Source organism: Lissotriton helveticus, chromosome 10 (assembly GCF_964261635.1).
Source record: "Lissotriton helveticus chromosome 10, aLisHel1.1, whole genome shotgun sequence".
In the NCBI taxonomy this organism is placed as follows: domain Eukaryota; kingdom Metazoa; phylum Chordata; class Amphibia; order Caudata; family Salamandridae; genus Lissotriton; species Lissotriton helveticus.
Window position 1 is genome coordinate 725,079,963 of NC_136071.1, and position 18,683 is coordinate 725,098,645.

The 18,683-nt window shown below is 45.7% G+C and overlaps 1 protein-coding gene across 2 annotated transcripts in view; it reads left to right on the plus strand.

Annotated features, from left to right (window-relative positions):
* Positions 1-18,683, plus strand: part of DYNC2I1 (dynein 2 intermediate chain 1) — a 519,500-nt gene that overhangs the window by 240,693 nt on the left and 260,124 nt on the right. The gene's annotated exons all lie outside the window — the stretch shown is intronic.

An 18,683-nucleotide genomic window follows, 5' to 3' on the forward strand; every position in this document is an offset into this window, starting at 1 on the left:
GATAGTACTCCCTGTGATTGATATTTTCTTGATTTGATGTGATGGTTGTTAAAAATTTGTAATTTGCAGATACACTGACACGGCATGTCCCTGCTGCTGCAAAATTACCTTTTGGTTTATGAGTAAAATAAATAAATACAATGTTTTAAACGAAACACAATATAAAAGCACATAAACTAAATAACACCTTCGAAAGCAGTTAAGTCTTTTTCTAAACTATTAAGACTTTTCACTAACAGAGTATTGAAGGTATTTATTTGGGTCTTTAAATACCTTACTTAGAACTGATGTGTTAATGTTTTAAATCTGTACACAGCACATAATGTATTTTATTTTATTGCTTGATGCCTGGAAAAAACAAAGTTTTGAAAAGGGCGAGTATAAACTATAACAACCATTCTAAACTTATAAACAGTCATAATGTAATACTGTGTGTTTTAAACATGTATAATATGTTTTACAAAAATGAGAAATGTGGTGATATTTTGTATCTTTGTATGGCTCCTTCTGGAAGCAAAATTAACTAATGAATCTTGAAACTTGCATGTGGCAATGGTTTTAATGCTACTATTTATTATAAGGTTTTCTAAAAGTATAATAAAAGAAAACAAATATTCTTACTTGCATTCTGCATGATTTGTGCTTGCTATTAATCTCAAATGGCATTAATTTGTCCCTTGTCCATTGCTGTCATCTCAATATATTTTGAGCTATGCATACATAGATACATGTAACAGCTATGAGTATTTTACCAAAGTAAAGTTCCTTCATTGGATTTGGTCATCAATTTCAGTATTATATAGCCAGTAGTAATAACCTAATATAGCCGTATAGTTCACTCCCCCTTAGTGGGCTATACTGGTCATTAAATGCCCACTTCAGCTCAGGCCTTTAACAAGGGAGCAGGACTTAATGCTGGTATAGCCCAGCTACGGATCATCTGTTTGATCGACTCTGCCATAGCTTTAGAGAAATTTATCTCAGGGTCTTACTTGGGTCTAGTGTAATTTTCAGGCTTAAATATTTTAGCTCATTCCTGCTCTGGACATCACCCATTGCCACATTCCAAGCCATTATCTCCATTTTTGAAAGTTTCACTGAATAACCAGACACAGTTCTGAACTCTGTTGTCAGTCACTCATTAATTTGAAGGGCGGCCTGCAGATCTGAAGTATAAATCATGAGGTAATCTGCATATAAAGAAAATTTTATGCACCAGCCATTACAAATGATGGGCTCAATTGCTGGCTCTGATGTTACATGCCAAAGGTTTAATATATAAATTGGAAAGGAGCAGAGATAGAGCACAGCCTTGTCTTGTACCTCTAGTTATCAGGAATGGCAAGGTCAGATTGCAGTTTATCAGTATTCTGGCTCTAGGAGCTTGATATATCAGGTCTTCAAAAATCTTCGCCCAAATTGCACTGCTCTAACACTCTTTGTTAATAACCCCTGTTCACATTATTGAAGGATTTAGCTGTGTCTAGAGTTAATACTGCTAATGGAATCTTAAAAGTAGTAGCCATATCAATTGCTCTGATCAGGGCATGTGTTAATTCATAAAGGAACCTATTCCTTAGGAAGTCCCTTTGATCCCCATGAAGTATGGTACCTATTACCTGATTCAACCGCCCAGCGAGTACATTGGCTAAGATTTTATAACCACTATTTAGTAGTGATCTAGATGTATATGATTCACAACACACTGGGTTCTTCTGTGGTTTAAGGATTAGGGTGACAGTTGTTTCATTCCAGGTTGATGAAAGAGCATTAACTTTCTAAAAAAAAAATCTGTCATTATTTGGAATATTATGTCCTCCAATATGTTGTATATTTCAATTGGAAGCCCATCTGGGCCAGCTGACTTACCTTTCTTACTAGTCGTTATTGGCAAGCTAAATTCAGATTACGTGATATTGGTATTTGAGTCACCCTTTTCGTCCTCACTAAATTTACTTAGTAGCCTAATGCCAGCACATTCATTAATCAGCTCCTGAGTTATTACCTTATCTTGGAATATTATGTCCTCCAATATGTTGTATATTTCCATTGGAAGCCCATCTGGGCCAGCTGACTTACCTTTCTTACTAGTCGTTATTGGCAAGCTAAATTCAGATTACGTGATATTGGTATTTGAGTCACCCTTTTCGTCCTCACTAAATTTACTTAGTAGCCTAATGCCAGCACATTCATTAATCAGCTCCTGAGTTATTACCTTATCTTCTGTATATAGATCACTCAAAAAACTGAGGAAGGCCTTTTTAATATCATTGTTGCTGTTCAGAGTGGGAGTAAACACACTCTCTTTAATTTCCCTGATTGTATGTCGGACTTAATCAGTTTTGATTTTCCAGGCCAGCAAATACACCGATTCTCCCCATACTCACTCACTGCCTTACATGTTTCCCACCATTTCTTTACTCTTGCCTCCAAAATAAAGTTGAGCTTCTCCCTCAGTTCTAGACACCTTCCTTCTAGGACTAATTTCTCATTGCTCCGAGTAGGATATGCTAAACTTAAGTCTTGTACTTCTGATAATTCTATTTCAAACGCTTTTACTTTCCCTCCATGCTGTCTATTTTTAAAGAAAGCTATGCTAGCTAGTTTCCCCATTAAAACAGTTTAAAAGAGTCCCATACCATATGTGGAGGGGCAGTTCCTATATTATATTTAATGAACCCTTTGGCCTCTGCCCGAATATATGTTTACTACATCTTGATCCAACAAGAGAGAACAATCCGGGGTCCATCTCTTCACTTTGGGCTTTTGTTGTAATAATATTGTGGAATGGTCTAAAAGATGTGCGGGTATATGACTCACTTCCAGGACCTAGTCCATTATGTTCTGATCTATTAGAAAAAAATTGATCCTGGAATGGTGACCATATTTTTTGTTATGAAAGGTGTAGCCGGTACCAGTCCTGGCCCTTTCTCTCCCATACACTCGTAGGCCTAAATGGGACATTATATTCTTAATATAAGTCTTCCTTTTGGGGGCAGTTATGGAACTACTACCAACTAATATATCTAACGTAATGTCAATTGTAGTATTTAAATTCCCAGCCATTATAATAGAGGAAGAAAATTCTAAAAGATTTAAAAAGATTTTTGTGAGGGGCTCAACTTCATCTATATTAGATCTATAGAACCCACTACGGTACATTACTGATCATCAATTTGCAAGGTCGTAATTATCCATATACCCAGTTTATCAGAGAAATTGATATGCTTACCTCTTTCTTAATTAAAATTGCTCCACCTTTAATGTAGAAAGTTGAATCTGTAAAAACATCTGCTTAATCCACTTTTGTGTCTTATTGGTGCCCTCGCATTCTTGTTTATTCAGATGGGTATCCTGTAGAATAACTACTTGAGCCTGCACCTCTCTTACATACTGTAATATTTTATTAAATGATTAAAACAATTGACATAATCCATAACCTTGTTCATCAATTAACAGCTAAAATAATTTATATATTTTTAACTAATTTATTAAATTATGTATAAATCAAATAATTTTCAAATTCCAAAATAAAAAATCTAAAATAATATATGTATAAACAATTATAAAATCACTTCCTATCCAATACTCCTAAAACCCAACAATCTACTAATAAATACATTCAAAAATCTTTAAATATATTAAATATATTACCAAAGCAAATATAAAATAAACCTTACTGAAAAATAATGAAACATATTTAACATTAAAATAAGCATAACATAACACAATAAATAATAACACATAAAATATTTTTTAAAGTACAAAATATACAAATGTATTAAAAACAATATTTAACACTAAAACACCTTATTTTTTATATGTAGTATTCTGTCCCATGACATTCTTGACATAACAGTATTTTGGACCTACAATATTTTTGCAATGATATGAAGGTCGTGCATGTCTTGTGACAGTAAACTTTTTTGTTTTTTAAGTACCTTTATTAGCATTTATGATATCACACAGACATCTGGGACAATCAAATATTTTGTGTCAGAAGTCTTTACCCCCCAGCCTCCCGCTTTGTGATCCCTGGAGAATAGAATAACACAGTTTCACAATAGGAAGAGGTCATCTTCAAATTCGAGGAAAACTGACATGGAAAAAAAACACCTTTCAGCTCGTTGACCCATTCCATAATGTGTCATGCACTTAATATACATCTCCTGATGTCTATATGGACCATGTCAAACCCAACTTCTTAACCCCCCCACCCATCCCTCCCTGTTCCAATCTCCCCTATGAACCACTATATCAATATTCTATGTACATAGTTGTTATACATCAATCACCATTTGTAAGCAGTAGCGCATACCATCTGCCTGTGTGATCCCTCCTTTCCGTGGCGGCCCCCATCTCACTTCTCACTTCCCGATTCCTGAGTCTTGCTCCTCACTGAGGTCCGCTAATATCTGAGACCATGCCTTTAGATCCTCTTAACATTTTTCATCCATACACACTAGTTTCATATGCTTTCTTTCTGCAGTTGCCTATTCGTTCATATCTCTCATCCATTCCCCCACCTGTGGTGGCCAGGGTCTAAGCCACTTGAAAGCTATGCGCCTTTCTCTGTCACTAGACCCAATGTTAAAAAGCGTCTGCTCAGCTTTTTGTTTTTGTGGGTGGGGAGTACACCGAGCAGCACCTGTCTGATCGTTTTGGGGATTTTCTAGCCCATCGCACTTTGTAAGTGTGTGACTATCGAGTCCCAACAAGAGCACAGCAGCAAACACGACCAGACCATATGAAGGAAGTCTGTTGCTTGTTTTTTACATCTCAGACATTCAACGATACGAGTAGGGTAAATTGTACGCAGCGTGTTCGGGTGAGGTATGCTTGGTATACCATGTTGGATTGTAGGAACTTAAAACAGGCATTAGAGCTGACTGTGCATACTCCCTCCTTAACTTTTTCCGATTCCCTATCCGATAGCGGCTCCTCCACTATGGCGTCCCATCTATGCTTTACTGGTAATGTCGTGCCTGGCAGGTCATCTCTTAAAGCTCTGTTTAAATGCAATATTAATCTCTTGCCCTGTGCCATGTAGAGCACTACCGTCAGTATAAAGGTGGTGGATGGCTCTGCCGGAAATCCTATCCAAATGTCTCGTGTCATGCTTGAGAGTTTTTCGTATTGTAAAAATCGTCCCGGTCCCAGACCGAAGGTGTCAATAGCCTCGTCACGGGTAATAAACCTTCCATCTACATACAGGTCTCCCAGTGTTTGACAACCTCCTTCCTTCTATTGTCGTACAACAGAGTCCGCTATTCGGACAAAGGGAGGTATTGCCCATAGGGGCATATCCCGGGCATATGGGCTTGCTGAACCATTCTCCAGACTACAATGTCCCAGACGAGGGCGACATGTCATACAGTGTATGGGGTCAAGGGGGCTGCCTCCCACACATCAAAGTTTCAGGCAAGGTATAATCACCATGTGTACCTGCCAGAAGATCAGTCTCCCAATTATTTTCAGGGTCTAGCCAGTGTACTGCATGCTGAATCTGGGACCCCATGTAGTAGGACTCTAAACAGGGAACCTAAAGTCCCCCCTGTTCCCACGTCCTCTGTAGCATTGTCAAGTGTACCCTTTTGCTTTTATTGCCCCATAAGAGGTCTGTCAGGAGTTGGTCTGGGTTCCGAAAATAATGTAGTCTGCTAATATATAATGTGTGTTGCATTGCGTGGAGACATCTTGGTAAAATAATAATTTTTATTATTGCGATTCGGCCCATTAGTGATAGTGGTAGGTTCCGCCAGAAGCGTATGGAGCCCCGAAGTCCCTTTATTACCCTTTCTATGTTTAAGGTATGATAGAAAGCGGCTGTATCTACTAATTGTATTTTCAGATATCTTGTTTCTATACCAGCCCATTGCAACTCTCCCTTGTTTAACTCCGCTTGTGGCATCCCGCTAGTCTTCCAATGGGAATTAATTTTGATTTCCCTGCATTGAGCAGGAGAACAGACACCTCACTGAAGTTCCGCAGTACTGCCAGTAGGAGTCGTATTGAGGTTGCCGACTGGTGTTAGTAGACCAAAGTGTCATCGCAATTAAGTGAGACCACATAATTAGCCATGCCCAGCTGGACACTGCGACCTCTCAACTTGTCCCACAGGGCAGCCGCCAGTGGCTCCATGGCCAGTGCGAATAGGAGCGAAGAGAGGGACATCCCTGACCGGTACCTCTACCAAGCTCTACTGGCTTGGATACCATATTTTTCACTATTATTCATGTCATAGGGATGTCTAGAGTACCATGGTCCATCTAAGAGCTTCTCCTCCTGCTCCAATCCTCTGGAGGACCTGCCATGAATACGGCCTCTCCACATGTCCAATAATGCTAATGCATAGTCATCCTCCATTAAAAATGGAGCATGCCAAATTTGTGCCAGTCTCCTCAGGTTGTGCATGGTGCTACGCTTGGGTATGAATCCTGCCTGAACCGTATTTACAAAATGAGATATCCAAGAGAGAAGGTGTGCTGCCATGATGCTACTCAGTATTTTTACATCTATAGTTAATAAGGAGATTGGCCTGATGAATTAGGTCAAAAAGGGTCTCCCTTCTTGTTTTGGCATCATGTCCACTATGGCCTCTTTCATGGATGGCTGAAGCACCCCCATGTCGGGCCTGAGACTAATACCCAACCAGACCCAAGCTTGATTCCACAGGACCAAAGATGCTAGTCCCAACACTGTTAAACAACAATTCCAGGAGGAGATATAGAAATTCACTCACAAGAAATAGTTGTCAAAAAGTGAGGGGAATAAATCATAGAGTGACCACCACTCTTTCCCAGATGGTACAACAGGTAACGCTGGTGATGTGGAACTGGATGGGCGGAGTGCTAAAAAAATAAAGATACAAACTGGGTTGACCATAAAGGAACTACAAACAAGTCTTAGAGCATTAATGCATGTCGGTGTCAATAAATATAGTTCACTTACCAGCTAGAATGTCCCAGGATCTCTTGGAATATCACAGACAATGGAACTGTCCCAAAGAAGTTTGAAGGGGAGTCACAAGGAGGCTACTGGGAGTAGGGATACATAAGGGATACAGGAATTTCACTTTCATCCACATTCACACTAGATTACCCGCCGATAGCAAGGAGTATAAGGTGGGAGTCTAAACAGCCACTAAGAAACACAAAAGAGAGTGAGAGGAATTTCAGACAGACAAACTGGCTCCACAGAATATCAGGTAAGTGAAGCAGTATTCCTTAAACACAAGGAAAAGGTGGCGTGCTGACTGGCTCCCTTGTGGAAAATGGAGCGTAGCAGCCGCGTTTACATACCAGACAGGTATGGATTTCAAATGCGGCGTGTAGCACTGACCAGCTCCGATGAGGAATGGAGCGGAGCAGCTGCTTGCACGAATTCCGACAAAAGCAAGAAAATAAAAAAAAACTGGCGTGGTGTGCAGGCCAGCTTCTGATGAGGTAGGGAGCGGAGCTGCGACACACACGCGGTACGAGAGAGAGACGAAAGGATATGGCGAGGCGCGCTGGTCGGCTCCAGTGAGGAAAGGAGCGGAGCAGCGTTGCCTACGCCGACAAGGTGGGGGAAGGAAAAAAGTGGTGTGGCGCGCTGGCCGGCTCCGAAGGGGATATGGAGCGGGGCAGCGTCGCCCACGCCGATAAGCAGGGGGTGTGGGGGAATGGAAAAGCGTGGCGCGCTGGCCGGCTCCAGAGGGGGTAGGGAGCGGAGCAGCGACACTCAGGTGAGCACCAGGAGACCACGGACAAACAGCGGGACTCAAAGGAAAACTTCAGCAGCGCTGGAGGGTTGTATCTCACGTAGGAGACGAAGGCAACAAACAGGAAAGACTACCACGGGAAAGAGGAACAAGGAGGGGCGTGGTCACGGTCAGGAACAGTAAGCCAAGCATCGGCTTACAGGGGAGACGGGGGAGACGGTCTTTTAAGTGAGTTAGGGACCGTCACCAAACTACCACCTCAGTGAACTAATGACTTCACTGCTCATGCATTAATACTCCGACCTTCAGGTGTCTTGTCTGCACTGCCTACAGCCTGATCCCTAACACCCCCCCTCTCAAGCGCTACATTGTAAACCTCTAGCAAGTGATCGGCCAGCAAAGGGGCAAACCTTTGGTAGAATTCCATGGGCAGTCCATCTTAATAGTTTTGAGATGATGGATGGCCGCCAGAATTTAATCTTTCGGAATCAGCACATTTAGGGTCTCCATCGCATCCGCGCCTTACTGAGGAAGCTCGATTGTGTCTAAAAAGTCTTGGATCTTGTTGTGCGAAGTGGGGGATCGTTGTGCATAAACTTCCTCAAGATGGTCCACTAGCACCTCATCGATTGTAGTCTGTGAGAATACCACCTTCCCTGGTCTGTCCCTAATTTTTACTGTGGGGTTCGCATTTACCTCTTGCTTAATCAAAAGCGGTAGTAGGGCACTAGTTTTACCACCTTCCCTATGCAATTGCAGTCTTCGCGCAATATGCACATGCTTTTCTAATCTATGCAAATCCAGGAGCATCCCTTCTCATGCTACCTGCCATTCTTTCAGCTTGTTTGGGGCTTCTGGAAGGACCTTCTCTTATTCCCCCAGTACTGTTTCCTGTTTAGCAATTTCTTTTTGCAATTGTTTCCTGACCCCATATGATGCATACCCTCTTATTACCACTTTCATGGCCTCCTATTTTTGTGTCCGACTCAATGCCGATCCCCAGTTTTCCTCAAAATAGTTCCCTAGTGCTTCTGAGATCACTGCCGCATATGGCGGGTCCAACAGGGCCTCAGTCCCGTGTCTCCAGAGGGGTGTGGGTGACAGGGGCTGTGAACCCCGTAGGCTAAGCAGGATAGGTGAGTGGTCGGAAAGAAACCTGGACCCATCAGGACCCATTTTAGTAGCCAGTAATCTAAAACACTAAAGGTACCAGCGGCAGGGGTATAACAGGACAACTGTCGCAATGTTGGATGTTTTTGACGCCACACATCCAGCAGCTGTACTCCCGCCATACAGTCATGGAGGGTAGCTGTCATTCATGGCTTAGTTTGGGATCTCGGAGGCTCACGGTCCATAGTTCCATCAAGGACGCAGTTAACATCCCCCCATCAGCCGTGTATATGTCCCCAAAAACAGGGCCACCGCTTTTATCACACTGGGAAAAAAGGAGGGGCAATCAGCATTTGGAGCATATACATTGATGATACACAGGTCCCTCCCATCTAGCCTCCCATGTAAGATAATGCACCGTCCCTCAAGGTCTGTTACATGGTGTAAGTGCTGAAAAGGGACCCCGGGAGCTACTCATGTAAGGACCCCTCTAGCAAACTCAGAGTACAAAGTGGCATATAATTGCCCTCTCCATCGTTTTTTGAGACAGGGCAGGCAATCCCCCCAGACAGGTGTCTCCTGTAAGCCCGCTATAGCCACTCCATACTATTTCATATAATTCCTGCATTTATATTGGGAGCAGCTAGACCACGGACATTCCACATGATCAACTTTTTCACGGGCGCCATACCAGATTCAGTTCATTATCATCCATTCCATTCCCCCAGGTATCACTGTACTGGATGTGATGTTTCATAGCTTGTATCAATGACCTACAGTTAGTGGTTTCCATAAAGAGTGGGAAAAACAAACCTACCCCATCCCCAGTGGAACCAAACGCCCTCCTCCCCATGGGCAGTGTGGCACCCCCTCCTGGTCCTCGCAAAGACAAGGTAAGAATCTGCACACGCCGGCCAAGTCCCCCTCATAACATCAAACAGATAACAACATTGCTCTAACCTTTTTCCAGATTTTACGTGTATTTGTACTGTCCATTGTCAATCGACTAAGCAGTGCAACAGTCTTTTGCGATTCAAGTGGTAGGCCCGCTCAAAGGGTGCGAGGACATGCCTCTAGCTCCCATCTGGGTGAGCTCCCCACCGATCACAGGTGACCTTGGCTCCTGGGACCCCCGTCCGTATATCAGTTTTTGTTGCCCTTCTACATTATAATGGATAATAGAACCTTACGACGAGTCCTTTTTCCCCATCAAATCAGAATGTATTTATCTATTCCAAACGGTTTCCTTCGCACCTTGCTGCTTGTAGATGTCAACCTAGTTTGTCGTCGTCGTCTTCTTCACTGGTGTTGGGTCAGTCCGGATTCCCCCGACTCAGGAATCGTGTCTGATGCCTGTAGTGTGCCGTCCGGACATTCCCGGATTTTGCCGGTGCTGCATATGTTGCTGTCTTGGGTCCTTTTATTCTGCGACCCCATGTTCATCGGTGGACGGTGTGAACTGGTACTCCTAGTTGAGTCTGCGGAGAGGGCCCCGCCTCTTCCAGTGTGTCTCTGTGCATCCATCCATTCGCTAGCTTCCGCAGCTGAAAAAAAGAACAACGCCTCACTGATGTTTTCAACCCTCAGCTTGCTGGGAAAAAGAGGCTGTATTCAAGGTTTAGGTCTCTGAGGTATCACTTCACCACAAAGAAGTATCTCCTTTGGTCATGGACTTGTTTCATGTAGTCCGGGTAAATTGGGATCTGATGTCCCTTGAATATGAGCGGGCCAGAGTGCGGGTGATGTGCAGAATTACATCCCAATCCCGGTAATTGAAAAGTCTGGCTATCATTGCTCTTGGTGGGGCGCCTGGTTTAGGTGGAGGCACCAGGACTCTATGTGCTCTTTCAATGGTGAAAAACGTGGACAGTTTCTTGGGGGCTACTGTGGATGTGAGCCAATCCGCCAAAAAGAGTTTAGCAAACAGCCTTTTCCGCTTTTTCAGGAAATCCGATAAATTGTAAATTATTCCTGCTCGATCTTCCTTCTGTTTCTTAGCACTGTCATCAAGTCTGACCCCTTTTGTTCTTGAATTCTGTCACTGTGCCCGCAGAGTCTGGACCTCCTCCGTTTGTTCGGTCGTGGTTACTCTGTCCGACACTTTGCGGAGATCACAGCTGAGCAGATTAACCTCAATTGCGACTGTGTCGATTTTGTGTACCATTTCATCACGCGTAGTGTGAATGACTAACCGAACATCTGCAATAGATGGAGCTGGGTCCGCTGCTGTTTGTGGCATCCCCAATTGCTCTCTCGGGGGTATTGTCTGCACCTCATGCTTAGTGAGGAGGGGATGAGCATAGTTCGAGAATGCATTTGTTTGCACCACACAGTTCCCTTTTTCTTTCACCATGGCACCAAGTATTGTAGCTTAAGGAAATCCCTCCCCGCTATGACACTAGTTGTAACCGGGCGCCCCTAGGTCTGTATGGGGGTCTCGTCCCGCCCTCTCACATCTAGCACCTCGTGTTGCCACCCTTTGTAGTACTGCAATACCTTTTCACTGTGGCTGCCTAGTCCTGCACGTCAGGGAACCAACACAGCCCCCACTCTATCGCTCCTTGATGATTTCCTGCACCAATGCCAGGTCTTCAGCCCTCCTCACTGTGAGTTTACTTTCCAGGGCTTCTGCCCTCAGTTTTCTAGTCTGCACCGTGACAGCCCGCATTCCCTCCAAACATTGGGTGTGTGCGTCACCACTCCCCCCCCCCCCCCCCCAAGTCTTGCAAAAGCTTACCCGTGAGGGGTTGTGCTCACTACTTGTTGTCTGGAAATGCATCATTTCCTCATGTGATGATAGGGAATGGTTCCCCGACTTGCTTTGCACACTCTCTTTTAAGTTGTAGGATCTGACTCTTCGAAACAGGTGTGAACTGCTGAGGTAGGGCTCCGTAGGCCTCCTGAGCTCCTTTTCAGTGCAGGCAGCCTCGGGTCATGCAGCTATGCCGATTGTGTCTTCTTCCAGACACCGGTCCCAGGATGCTTGTTTCCGGTCCAGGGAAGACATGGCTTGGCAGTTCAGGCTGGACTGTTCCCATGAGGCACAGGGTCACACTGATTTGCATATGGCCATGTCTGAACTGGGGTGGCGGAGTGAGCTAAAGAATGATGATGGATTAAACCCAGTTCAATTGACTGGGGTTGAGTGTTTAAGTGGCTTAAGCGCTCCGTCCATCATCCCCTTTGGTATCGCTTTGTTCGCCTTAAGTTGGCAGGGTATGCCCAGACGCGGGTCCCTTGCTCACTTCGCCACTGGATTCATGCTAGCCTGGCTGATGATGGCTGAATAGCCAGAAACCAGTCCCAGGATGCTTGTTTCCGGTCCAGGGAAGACATGGCTTGGCAGTTCAGGCTGGACTGTTCCCATGAGGCACAGGGTCAAACTGATTTGCATATGGCCATGTCTGAACTGGGGTGGTGGAGTGAGCTAAAGAATGAAGATGGATTAAACCCAGATCAGTTGACTGGGAGTGAGTGTTTGATTTGCTCAAGCGCTTCGTCCATCATCCCCTTTGGTATCGCTTTGTTTGCCCTAAGTTGGCAGGTTATGCCCGGACGCGGGTCCCTGGTCCCAGAATGCTTCTTTCCGGTCCAGGGAAGACATGGCTTGGCAGTTCAGGCTGTACTGTTCCCATGAGGCACAGGGTCAAACTGATTTGCATATGGCCATGTCTGAACTGGGGTGGTGGAGTGAGCTAAAGAATGAAGATGGATTAAACCCAGATCAGTTGACTGGGAGTGAGTGTTTCATTTGCTCAAGCGCTCAATCAATCATCCCCTTTGGTATTGCTTTGTTAGCCCTAAGTTGGCAGGGTATGCCCAGACGTTGGTCCCTTGCTCACTTTGCCACTGGATTCAGGCTAGCCTGGCTGATGACGGCTGATTAGCCAGAAACCGGTCCCAGGATGCTCGTTTCCGGTACAGGGAAGACATGGCTTGGCAGTTCAGGCTGGACTGTTCCCATGAGGCACAGGGTCAGATTGATTTGCATATGGCCATGTCTGAACTGGGGTGGTGGAGTGAGCTAAAGAATGATGATGAATTAAACCCAGATCAGTTGACTGGGGGTGAGTGTTTGATTTGCTCAAGCGCTCTGTCCATCATCCCCTTTGGTATCGATTGTGTCTTCTCAGCAGGACTACTCGGTCGCCAGACATCCCCTAGAGGGCGGCGCGGGCCGCTCCACAGCCCAGACGAGACCAGCCCCCAGGGACATCCGCACCCAGCCTCGGACACCGGATCCACCGGTCTTTCCTAATGTCCTGCGGTGACACCGTCGAGGACACTGCTTCTTAAACTAGGCCCCTGACGAGCAGCTCTAACCTGCACTAGTCCGTTGGTTGTCTGCGCCCTTCTGATTTATTGCGTCTTCTCCGTAGCTCACTTACTTGTGGGGGACGTGGGTTGTTTCCACTTCAATCAGGCATCTATAACTTTGCCTTCTGCTGGACCAGGCTCTGGAACTGAGACCCTCAATCCCCCCCCCCCCCTCTAATCCACCACACTGGTCAGTGTGCAGTCGCTGGGGGCTTTGTCAGAGTTTGTCCATATAGCAGGGGAATAGGCTGCGGCCAGGATTATTTGGGATTCAGGTAGATTGGCGGGAGAGATCGTAGAAGCGTCTACTCCGCCATTTTGGCAGGCCACGCCCCCATCACTGGAAACTTAATGTTATGTGCAAGAGTTTGCTCCTTTATCCCTGTGGAAACAAGTTCACATTACAAATCTTCACCACCAGCAGTTTCACATTATTACCTTAAAGGAATGCCAGTATTTTTTTTCCACATGTTGAATTCTCGGTAGGCAGTCCTAGGTTTTCCTTCAAAACATCACTATCGGCATAACATTTAACTTTTGTTGCAATCTATGGCATGCCCATGCAGCAACATCAAGTTCAAGCATTTAGTTTCAATTAGATAATTATTAAATTGGCCCAGCACTTTCAAATCTTGAACAAAGGGTGGTACGTTTCTGAATGAATGGACTATTTTACACACAATTCCGGAGATGAATTATGTGACAATCAGATACCCTTGTATACAAACCCTCATTTGTAGGAATTACATTTGTGCCACTTTCCCTACTTAGAAACTGTTGTGACTCAGAGCCTTATTACGAGTACGGCAACCTAATATGGCCCCCAGCCACCTCTTGGCCTTGGCACATGTAGTGTCCCCCTGGATTGTCACTTCCAGTTCCTGAACTGTGTGGCATGATTGCCACACCTTTCACGAAGGTGCAGGAGGCACTCTCATGATGGTGGTCTACATGGTAGGCTTTTCTATGAGCCTACCAGGCTGCCGCCCGCAGACAGCTGCAGCACCGCCTGCCACACGAGGATATACCTACTAATCTGGCAGACACCCCACCCGCTGATGGACTGTCTAAATTGTAATAAGGACCTTAGTCATTTGACTATTGACAATAGTCTGCTTTTATCCAATCCAAAAGGCAGTAACTAGTTGAAACAAAGATTTCGACTTAGATGCTCTTCACCAGTACTGTAGAGTAGATGAAGTAACGATCAGAAGGTTTATGATGCTGCGACTAAAAGTGGGCCGATTCAATATTATGAAATCCCCAAAATTGGAGGAGTGACTCAGCCAGTCAATAAAATAATCCCATTCATACCTCCGAAAGCCAAATCACCTTTCTGTATTATTTTTTATTGTAGCCTCCCCTGGCTCCACCATCTGGTCTGCCATGATGTGGTGGCAACTCTGCCAGAAATGGTGTTGGAGCAAATGTCCAGTTTGTATACAGTGTGCTACTGTGTCTGTTGTATTTTAGTCCCATAAAAGGCTTTCATGAAAAGCTTGTTAGGTTTTCTCTGTTCTGAAGAGTCCCACAGCAAACTAGATGTGTGTGGTACTGACATTGCTACCCCCATTGCTGGAATACAGTTTCAGTGCACATATTGGGTGGTGAAAATTCTACCTTCTGCCACAGACATGGGTGGAATTTCCACTGCAGTTTACATCATTAAAGTGTATTCTTGTGTGGTAGAAATAGTCACTTTTTTGGAAACCCCTGCCACTATAGTGAAGAATGAAAAATTTCCTAGCTGGCGTGAAGGAAAGTTTCAATTCTATTAAGGACTCGTAGGCGTGGATTATGCTGATCTTTCTTCATTTCATTGCTCAGCAGCCATGTCAGTTTAAACATAAACACCAGAACAAACTTCCTTTTTCATATACCCTTGAGAAGCAATGACATCACAAAAGATAAACAGTCCACATCCAATCAGGTGTCAGCGTGGTTACAATCCTCCTAGTCCCCTGTCAGTTGCCCTCTTTCTTCCTGCGATCAAGCTGCCTGTGGAAGTTGTTCACTCCTGTTTCGAAGAGCCAGATCCTACAACATAAAAGAGAGTGTGCAAACCAAGTCGGGAAGCCATTCTCTATCATGACAGGAGGAAATGAAGGTCAGCATAAGTCATGGTTGTGTATGAATATAACTTTTAATACAAAATAACACGGAAAACGCTTTACTTACTCTCATACGCCTGTTCCTCAAACCGGGTTTGGTATCAATTAGGAGAGGGTGGTTTAATCCTCACCTCCGAATCTTTAATAGAATTGAAACTTTCCTTCACTCCATGTAGGACATTTTTCATTCTATGTCAGGACCCGGAGGTGAGGATTTTGCTAGTTCAAAGCTTTTCCACCATCAGTGCTGCAATGTAGGAGACTGGTTTGAAATAAAACCTCTTAAAGGTCGAATCTGAGGACCAGTCCACTGCATTCAGACTATCCTCCAAGCAAGCACCTAATGTAAAAGCTTTGGAGGCCATTGCACCCCTCGTGGAGTGTGCACCAAATTTTTTTGTGTTGATGCCTTCCTCCTGCATGATCCATCTCACCCATCATCGTGAAGATTGGTGAGGAGACAGCCAAAAGGGTTTCCCTAATGCAATCAAAAGTTGCTTCTCCCCATGCGGGCGCAACCCTGCCGCCATCGCCTCGTATGACTTGCTACAACGTACCTCACACAGCTTGGGAACCCCTGGAAAGGACAGATAGGAAATCACCCGGGACTGAGTGTTAGTCTGTCTGGAAACATGGAAGGTAATCCCTTCCAGAGTAAAAGCCCACCCGTAATATCCAGGGCTCTAACATCGAGACTCTCCTGCATGAGATCAAGCACAGCAGAATGGCTAGTTTGACGATAACTGTTTCCGAGAAAGGTATTGATTGCTTGGCCACGCAGATAAAAGTTCCCTGGTTCTGGGGGTAAGGATAACTTGACTTTCCAGAGCAACTTTCTGACCAGTGGTTTTTCCCCAATCGCTCCATGACCCGCAGAAATCACAGATCTAAAAGTATTGACAGATCTGTAAGCCAATTCCTCCTCTGCTAAGTAGACTAAGAAATCTCAGATGTGCACAACGTTGGGCCCACGGGATCCAGACTCCATTGCAGACACTAAGTTACCCATCGAGACTAGGGCTGAGTGATATCTCTTGGCAGTGCTATCAATGGTGGCTCGAGAGAGGACGACCACAGCGTGTCTCGATAGGCCAGGCACCTGCCTTCGTATCCTGTAAACCTCCAAACCATTAACTGGAGGTTGCCGTTCGTCAGTAGGTGATGAGGGTTCCCCGCCGGATCGCACAGGAGATGAGGAAACTGGGATAGGCAGGATGGAGAAGCCCAAGAAAGTTCCATCAGATTGGAAACCATGCTTGCAGCTTCCAGATCAGCGTGATTAGCACTACGTCCATCTTCTGCCTGCTCACCTGAGCCACCAGACGCATGATCATCACAAACCGGGGAAAGGCATAACCCTGGTCCAAGGCCCAATTGTGCAAGAATGCGTTGGTCGTGACTACCCTCGAATCCGGCCTCCAACTGAAGTTCCTGGGAAGCTGCTTGTCCAGGTGGAATGCGAATAGGTCGACCCAGAAAGAGGATAGGCTCTGTAAGACCGCCGGGCACAACTTCCATAGTCTCACATCTCGGAGGTGACAAGAGTGCCAATCCACTACTTGATTGGCCGATCCCGGGAGGAGCTCTGCCGCCACCAAAACATGGTGGTTGAGGCAGTACTCCTGAAAGTTCTTGACCAGATCCGAGAGGGCTTTGGAATGTGTGCCCCCTCAAGTGGTTGATATAGCGGACTGCCGCCACGTTGTCCATCTTCAGCAGTACGCAGGACTGGGCGTGGTCCCTGGTCCAGCACTTGACCGCAAAGGAGCCTGCCATCAATTCCAGGCAGGTGATGTGTAGGGACTGCTCTGCAGTGAATCACAAGCTGCCTGTGGTGAATTTACCACAGTGAACTCTCCAGCATGAGCCGCTGACATCGGACTCGATCACCAAAACTGGGAGGGACCCAAAGATGGCACGCTTGTTCCACATCGCCATGTGGGAGAGCCACAACTGCAGCTCCTCCCTGGCCACGTCCGAGAGAGGGACGCATTGGGAGTACTTGAGGCTGTGACGTAGGTAGAGAATACCGGGAAAGATGGCCTCAATTGAAGAGGACAGATGGCCCAATACTCTCTCAATTTGATGGAGAGAGGTCCTCTCCTTCGCCAACGTTTTCCGCTCCTCGTGTCGGATCTTGGCTATCTTCCTCGATGGAAGGCTCAGTGTGGCTGCCCTCGAATCAATCACAAACACCAAGAAGGTGGTTGCACGTGAATGGCTTAAACTCAACTTTGCCTGATTGATTACAGAGCCCAGGGACTGCAAGAGATGGACCTCCAGCTGGAGGTGGCACTGATCCATCAAGAGACATTTGTCTAGGTAGACTACCATCCGTACCCCTGATGCCCTCAGCGGCTCTATCACCGGTTTCAGACCCTTGGTGACGCACCAAAGGGCCAACGACAGGCCAAAGGGTAGAGTGGTGAACTCGAAAGTCTGGCCCTGCTATTGCAATTGGAATAAACTATGATGTGGGGGATAAATCAGAAATGTGAGATACACATCTTTTAGGTCCAACCAGACCATCCAGTCGTCGGGTCGGAGAAGGTCGCGAAGTAGATGAATGCCCTCAATCTTGAAGTGGTGGTAAACCAGCCACTTGTTAAACTCACGGAAACTGAACACTGGTTGCTGACCACCATCCTGTTTCTGGACGAGGACCAGATTGCTCAAAAACCCTGCGGGGTTGGGGGTGGTTTGGACAAATTGCCTCTTTCGCCAAAAGCTCCTGAATCTCCTGCTGAATCAAGGGTGCCTTCGGCCCGAAGAAGGTGATGATATGGGAACGGCCAGCCAAGCGCCCCTTACCACACCCGGCCCCAGAGAAAACACGTGCATTGAAAATGTGCTCAATTGTTGACTGAGCTTTATCTAGCGAGTTAAAGGTAGAAGCAAATTTACTGAGCTCCTTAACGAACGGGTGACCAAAGAGCCATCCCTGACCTGCTTCTGAGGTTTCTTGCTCCCCCAGCTTGGTGTCTATCTTAATGAGGAGGGACCTGCGCCTTTCAGTGGAAATATGATTGACCGCTGGGCCCAGCTTGGAGCAAGTTGGGGGCAATTAGGGCTCTAGAGGCCTTAGCGTCTCCTGCCATATCAAAGATTTTCACTAGCGAACCAGTGATATCCAGGGGTTTATCCTGGCATGATCGCCAGGAGCGATCTATGCCCTTTTTGGTTCCTTCATATATTTGGCTAGGAACGTGGCCATCTGTGCATCAATATCTAGCATGAAGGCCACCTTCCCATCCAACGCAGGGCGACGGCATTCCGCTGTAAGGAGGCTCCGTACCTCCTGGCCCAGAGGCTTCCTCAGCCTACTGGCTTTGTACTTGGCCACTTTGTCACAGGGTGTCCACCCCGAGGAGTGGGGCTGCATTAGATCTTCAGGGTCTAAGAGGTCCGACTGAGAGTTCCGAAGGTACTCCAGTAGGAGACAA